Here is a 7,454-nt window from a genome sequence, read left to right as displayed (position 1 = left end):
TCATGTCACTCCTCACTGTGGAGAGATGTACTAAAACAGTCAGAGTCATGTCACTCCTCACTGTGGAGAGATGTACTAAAACAGTCAGAGTCATGTCACTCCTCAGCTGTGGAGAGATGTACTAAAACAGTCAGAGTCATGTCACTCCTCGCTGTGGAGAGATGTAGCTAAAACAGTCAGAGTCATGTCACTCCTCACTGTGGAGAGATGTACTAAATCAGTCAAGTCATGTCACTCCTCTACTGTGGAGAGATGTACTAAAACAGTCAGTCATGTCACTCCTCACTGTGGAGAGATGTACTAAAACAGTCAGAGTCATGTCACTCCTCACTGTGGAGAGATGTACTAAAACAGTCAGAGTCATGTCACTCCTCGCTGTGGAGAGATGTACTAAAACAGTCAGAGTCATGTCACTCCTCACTGTGGAGAGATGTACTAAAACAGTCAGAGTCATGTCACTCCTCACTGTGGAGAGATGTACTAAAACAGTCAGAGTCATGTCACTCCTCACTGTGGAGAGATGTACTAAAACAGTCAGAGTCATGTCACTCCTCACTGTGGAGAGATGTACTAAAACAGTCAGAGTCATGTCACTCCTCGCTGTGGAGAGATGTACTAAAACAGTCAGAGTCATGTCACTCCTCACTGTGGAGAGGTGTACTAAAACAGTCCGTCATGTCACTCCTCACTGTGGAGAGATGTACTGAAAACAGTCAGAGTCATGTCTCTCCTCACTGTGGAGAGATGTACTAAAACAGTCAGAGTCATGTCACTCCTCACTGTGGAGAGATGTACTAAAACAGTCAGAGTCATGTCACTCCTCACTGTGGAGAGATGTACTGAAAACAGTCAGAGTCATGTCTCTCCTCACTGTGGAGACATGTACTAAAACAGTCAGAGTCATGTCACTCCTCACTGTGGAGAGATGTACTAAAACAGTCAGAGTCATGTCACTCCTCACTGTGGAGAGATGTACTGAAACAGTCAGAGTCATGTCACTCCTCGCTGTGGAGAGATGTACTAAAACAGTCAGAGTCATGTCACTCCTCACTGTGGAGAGATGTACTAAAACAGTCAGAGTCATGTCACTCCTCGCTGTGGAGAGATGTACTAAAACAGTCAGAGTCATGTCACTCCTCACTGTGGAGAGATGTACTAAAACAGTCAGAGTCATGTCACTCCTCACTGTGGAGAGATGTACTAAAACAGTCAGAGTCATGTCACTCCTCACTGTGGAGAGATGTACTAAAACAGTCAGAGTCATGTCACTCCTCACTGTGGAGAGATGTACTAAAACAGTCAGAGTCATGTCACTCCTCACTGTGGAGAGATGTACTAAAACAGTCAGAGTCATGTCACTCCTCACTGTGGAGAGATGTACTAAAACAGTCAGAGTCATGTCACTCCTCACTGTGGAGAGATGTACTAAAACAGTCAGAGTCATGTCACTCCTCACTGTGGAGAGATGTACTAAAACAGTCAGAGTCATGTCACTCCTCACTGTGGAGAGATGTACTAAAACAGTCAGAGTCATGTCACTCCTCACTGTGGAGAGATGTACTAAAACAGTCAGAGTCATGTCACTCCTCACTGTGGAGAGATGTACTAAAACAGTCAGAGTCATGTCACTCCTCACTGTGGAGAGATGTACTAAAACAGTCAGAGTCATGTCACTCCTCACTGTGGAGAGATGTACTAAAACAGTCAGAGTCATGTCACTCCTCACTGTGGAGAGATGTACTAAAACAGTCAGAGTCATGTCACTCCTCACTGTGGAGAGATGTACTAAAACAGTCAGAGTCATGTCACTCCTCACTGTGGAGAGATGTACTAAAACAGTCAGAGTCATGTCACTCCTCGCTGTGGAGAGATGTACTAAAACAGTCAGAGTCATGTCACTCCTCGCTGTGGAGAGATGTACTAAAACAGTCAGAGTCATGTCACTCCTCACTGTGGAGAGATGTACTAAAACAGTCAGAGTCATGTCACTCCTCGCTGTGGAGAGATGTACTAAAACAGTCAGAGTCATGTCTCTCCTCACTGTGGAGAGATGTACTAAAACAGTCAGTCATGTCACTCCTCGCTGTGGAGAGATGTACTAAAACAGTCAGAGTCATGTCACTCCTCACTGTGGAGAGATGTACTAAAACAGTCAGAGTCATGTCACTCCTCGCTGTGGAGAGATGTACTAAAACAGTCAGAGTCATGTCACTCCTCACTGTGGAGAGATGTACTAAAACAGTCAGAGTCATGTCACTCCTCACTGTGGAGAGATGTACTAAAACAGTCAGAGTCATGTCACTCCTCACTGTGGAGAGATGTACTAAAACAGTCAGAGTCATGTCTCTCCTCACTGTGGAGAGATGTACTAAAACAGTCAGAGTCATGTCACTCCTCACTGTGGAGAGATGTACTAAAACAGTCAGAGTCATGTCACTCCTCACTGTGGAGAGATGTACTAAAACAGTCAGAGACATGTCACTCCTCACTGTGGAGAGATGTACTAAAACAGTCAGTCATGTCACTCCTCACTGTGGAGAGATGTACTAAAACAGTCAGTCATGTCACTCCTCACTGTGGAGAGATGTACTAAAACAGTCAGAGTCATGTCACTCCTCGCTGTGGAGAGATGTACTAAAACAGTCAGAGTCATGTCACTCCTCGCTGTGGGGAGATGTACTAAAACAGTCAGAGTCATGTCACTCCTCACTGTGGAGAGATGTACTAAAACAGTCAGAGTCATGTCACTCCTCACTGTGGAGAGATGTACTAAAACAGTCAGAGTCATGTCTCTCCTCACTGTGGAGAGATGTACTGAAACAGTCAGAGTCATGTCACTCCTCACTGTGGAGAGATGTACTGAAACAGTCAGAGTCATGTCACTCCTCACTGTGGAGAGATGTACTAAAACAGTCAGAGACATGTCACTCCTCACTGTGGAGAGATGTACTAAAACAGTCAGTCATGTCACTCCTCACTGTGGAGAGATGTACTAAAACAGTCAGTCATGTCACTCCTCACTGTGGAGAGATGTACTAAAACAGTCAGAGTCATGTCACTCCTCGCTGTGGAGAGATGTACTAAAACAGTCAGAGTCATGTCACTCCTCGCTGTGGGGAGATGTACTAAAACAGTCAGAGTCATGTCACTCCTCACTGTGGAGAGATGTACTAAAACAGTCAGAGTCATGTCACTCCTCGCTGTGGAGAGATGTACTAAAACAGTCAGAGTCATGTCACTCCTCGCTGTGGAGAGATGTACTAAAACAGTCAGAGTCATGTCACTCCTCGCTGTGGAGAGATGTACTAAAACAGTCAGAGTCATGTCACTCCTCACTGTGGAGAGATGTACTGAAACAGTCAGAGTCATGTCACTCCTCACTGTGGAGAGATGTACTAAAACAGTCAGAGTCATGTCACTCCTCACTGTGGAGAGATGTACTAAAACAGTCAGTCATGTCACTCCTCACTGTGGAGAGATGTACTAAAACAGTCAGTCATGTCACTCCTCACTGTGGAGAGATGTACTAAAACAGTCAGAGTCATGTCACTCCTCGCTGTGGAGAGATGTACTAAAACAGTCAGAGTCATGTCACTCCTCACTGTGGAGAGATGTACTAAAACAGTCACAGTCATGTCACTCCTCGCTGTGGAGAGATGTACTAAAACAGTCAGAGTCATGTCACTCCTCACTGTGGAGAGATGTACTAAAACAGTCAGAGTCATGTCACTCCTCACTGTGGAGAGATGTACTGAAACAGTCAGAGTCATGTCACTCCTCACTGTGGAGAGATGTACTAAAACAGTCAGAGTCATGTCACTCCTCGCTGTGGAGAGATGTAGTAAAACAGTCAGAGTCATGTCACTCCTCACTGTGGAGAGATGTACTAAAACAGTCAGTCATGTCACTCCGCACTGTGGAGAGATGTACTAAAACAGTCAGAGTCATGTCACTCCTCACTGTGGAGAAATGTACTAAAACAGTCAGAGTCATGTCACTCCTCACTGTGGAGAGATGTACTAAAACAGTCAGAGTCATGTCACTCCTCACTGTGGAGAGATGTACTAAAACAGTCAGAGTCATGTCACTCCTCACTGTGGAGAGATGTACTAAAACAGTCAGAGTCATGTCACTCCTCACTGTGGAGAGATGTACTAAAACAGTCAGAGCCATGTCACTCCTCACTGTGGAGAGATGTACTAAAACAGTCAGAGTCAAGTCACTCCTCACTGTGGAGAGATGTACTAAAACAGTCAGAGTCATGTCACTCCTCGCTGTGGAGAGATGTACTAAAACAGTCAGAGTCATGTCACTCCTCACTGTGGAGAGATGTACTAAAACAGTCAGAGTCATGTCACTCCTCGCTGTGGAGAGATGTACTAAAACAGTCAGTCATGTCACTCCTCACTGTGGAGAGATGTACTAAAACAGTCAGAGTCATGTCACTCCTCACTGTGGAGAGATGTACTAAAACAGTCAGAGTCATGTCACTCCTCGCTGTGGAGAGATGTACTAAAACAGTCAGTCATGTCACTCCTCACTGTGGAGAGATGTACTAAAACAGTCAGAGTCATGTCACTCCTCACTGTGGAGAGATGTACTGAAACAGTCAGAGTCATGTCACTCCTCGCTGTGGAGAGATGTACTAAAACAGTCAGAGTCATGTCACTCCTCACTGTGGAGAGATGTACTAAAACAGTCAGAGTCATGTCACTCCTCGCTGTGGAGAGATGTACTAAAACAGTCAGTCATGTCACTCCTCACTGTGGAGAGATGTACTAAAACAGTCAGAGTCATGTCACTCCTCACTGTGGAGAGATGTACTGAAACAGTCAGAGTCATGTCTCTCCTCGCTGTGGAGAGATGTACTGAAACAGTCAGAGTCATGTCTCTCCTCACTGTGGAGAGATGTACTAAAACAGTCAGTCATGTCACTCCTCACTGTGGAGAGATGTACTGAAACAGTCAGAGTCATGTCTCTCCTCACTGTGGAGACATGTACTAAAACAGTCAGTCATGTCACTCCTCACTGTGGAGAGATGTACTAAAACAGTCAGAGTCATGTCACTCCTCACTGTGGAGAGATGTACTGAAACAGTCAGAGTCATGTCACTCCTCGCTGTGGAGAGATGTACTAAAACAGTCAGAGTCATGTCACTCCTCGCTGTGGAGAGATGTACTAAAACAGTCAGAGTCATGTCTCTCCTCACTGTGGAGAGATGTACTGAAACAGTCAGAGTCATGTCACTCCTCACTGTGGAGAGACGTACTAAAACAGTCAGAGTCATGTCACTCCTCACTGTGGAGAGATGTACTAAAACAGTCAGAGTCATGTCACTCCTCGCTGTGGAGAGATGTACTAAAACAGTCAGAGTCATGTCACTCCTCACTGTGGAGAGATGTACTAAAACAGTCAGAGTCATGTCACTCCTCACTGTGGAGAGATGTACTAAAACAGTCAGAGTCATGTCACTCCTCACTGTGGAGAGATGTACTAAAACAGTCAGAGTCATGTCACTCCTCACTGTGGAGAGATGTACTAAAACAGTCAGAGTCATGTCACTCCTCACTGTGGAGAGATGTACTAAAACAGTCAGAGTCATGTCACTCCTCACTGTGGAGAGATGTACTAAAACAGTCAGAGTCATGTCACTCCTCACTGTGGAGAGATGTACTAAAACAGTCAGAGTCATGTCACTCCTCACTGTGGAGAGATGTACTAAAACAGTCAGAGTCATGTCACTCCTCACTGTGGAGAGATGTACTAAAACAGTCAGAGTCATGTCACTCCTCGCTGTGGAGAGATGTACTAAAACAGTCAGAGTCATGTCACTCCTCACTGTGGAGAGATGTACTAAAACAGTCAGAGTCATGTCACTCCTCGCTGTGGAGAGATGTACTAAAACAGTCAGTCATGTCACTCCTCACTGTGGAGAGATGTACTAAAACAGTCAGAGTCATGTCACTCCTCACTGTGGAGAGATGTACTAAAACAGTCAGAGTCATGTCACTCCTCACTGTGGAGAGATGTACTAAAACAGTCAGAGTCATGTCACTCCTCGCTGTGGAGAGATGTACTAAAACAGTCAGTCATGTCACTCCTCACTGTGGAGAGATGTACTAAAACAGTCAGAGTCATGTCACTCCTCACTGTGGAGAGATGTACTGAAACAGTCAGAGTCATGTCTCTCCTCGCTGTGGAGAGATGTACTGAAACAGTCAGAGTCATGTCTCTCCTCACTGTGGAGAGATGTACTAAAACAGTCAGTCATGTCACTCCTCACTGTGGAGAGATGTACTAAAACAGTCAGAGTCATGTCACTCCTCACTGTGGAGAGATGTACTGAAACAGTCAGAGTCATGTCTCTCCTCACTGTGGAGACATGTACTAAAACAGTCAGTCATGTCACTCCTCACTGTGGAGAGATGTACTAAAACAGTCAGAGTCATGTCACTCCTCACTGTGGAGAGATGTACTGAAACAGTCAGAGTCATGTCACTCCTCGCTGTGGAGAGATGTACTAAAACAGTCAGAGTCATGTCTCTCCTCACTGTGGAGAGATGTACTAAAACAGTCAGAGTCATGTCTCTCCTCACTGTGGAGAGATGTACTGAAACAGTCAGAGTCATGTCACTCCTCACTGTGGAGAGACGTACTAAAACAGTCAGAGTCATGTCACTCCTCACTGTGGAGAGATGTACTAAAACAGTCAGAGTCATGTCACTCCTCACTGTGGAGAGATGTACTAAAACAGTCAGAGTCATGTCACTCCTCACTGTGGAGAGATGTACTAAAACAGTCAGAGTCATGTCACTCCTCACTGTGGAGAGATGTACTAAAACAGTCAGAGTCATGTCACTCCTCACTGTGGAGAGATGTACTAAAACAGTCAGAGTCATGTCACTCCTCACTGTGGAGAGATGTACTAAAACAGTCAGAGTCATGTCACTCCTCACTGTGGAGAGATGTACTAAAACAGTCAGAGTCATGTCACTCCTCACTGTGGAGAGATGTACTAAAACAGTCAGAGTCATGTCACTCCTCACTGTGGAGAGATGTACTAAAACAGTCAGAGTCATGTCTCTCCTCACTGTGGAGAGATGTACTAAAACAGTCAGAGTCATGTCTCTCCTCACTGTGGAGAGATGTACTGAAACAGTCAGAGTCATGTCACTCCTCACTGTGGAGAGATGTACTAAAACAGTCAGAGTCATGTCACTCCTCGCTGTGGAGAGATGTACTAAAACAGTCAGAGTCATGTCACTCCTCACTGTGGAGAGATGTACTAAAACAGTCAGAGTCATGTCACTCCTCACTGTGGAGAGATGTACTAAAACAGTCAGAGTCAAGTCACTCCTCACTGTGGAGAGATGTACTAAAACAGTCAGAGTCATGTCACTCCTCGCTGTGGAGAGATGTACTAAAACAGTCAGAGTCATGTCACTCCTCACTG

This window comes from Salvelinus namaycush, unplaced genomic scaffold, assembly GCF_016432855.1.
Source record: "Salvelinus namaycush isolate Seneca unplaced genomic scaffold, SaNama_1.0 Scaffold663, whole genome shotgun sequence".
NCBI classification, from domain to species: domain Eukaryota; kingdom Metazoa; phylum Chordata; class Actinopteri; order Salmoniformes; family Salmonidae; genus Salvelinus; species Salvelinus namaycush.
Note: the sequence above shows the minus strand (reverse complement) of the source record.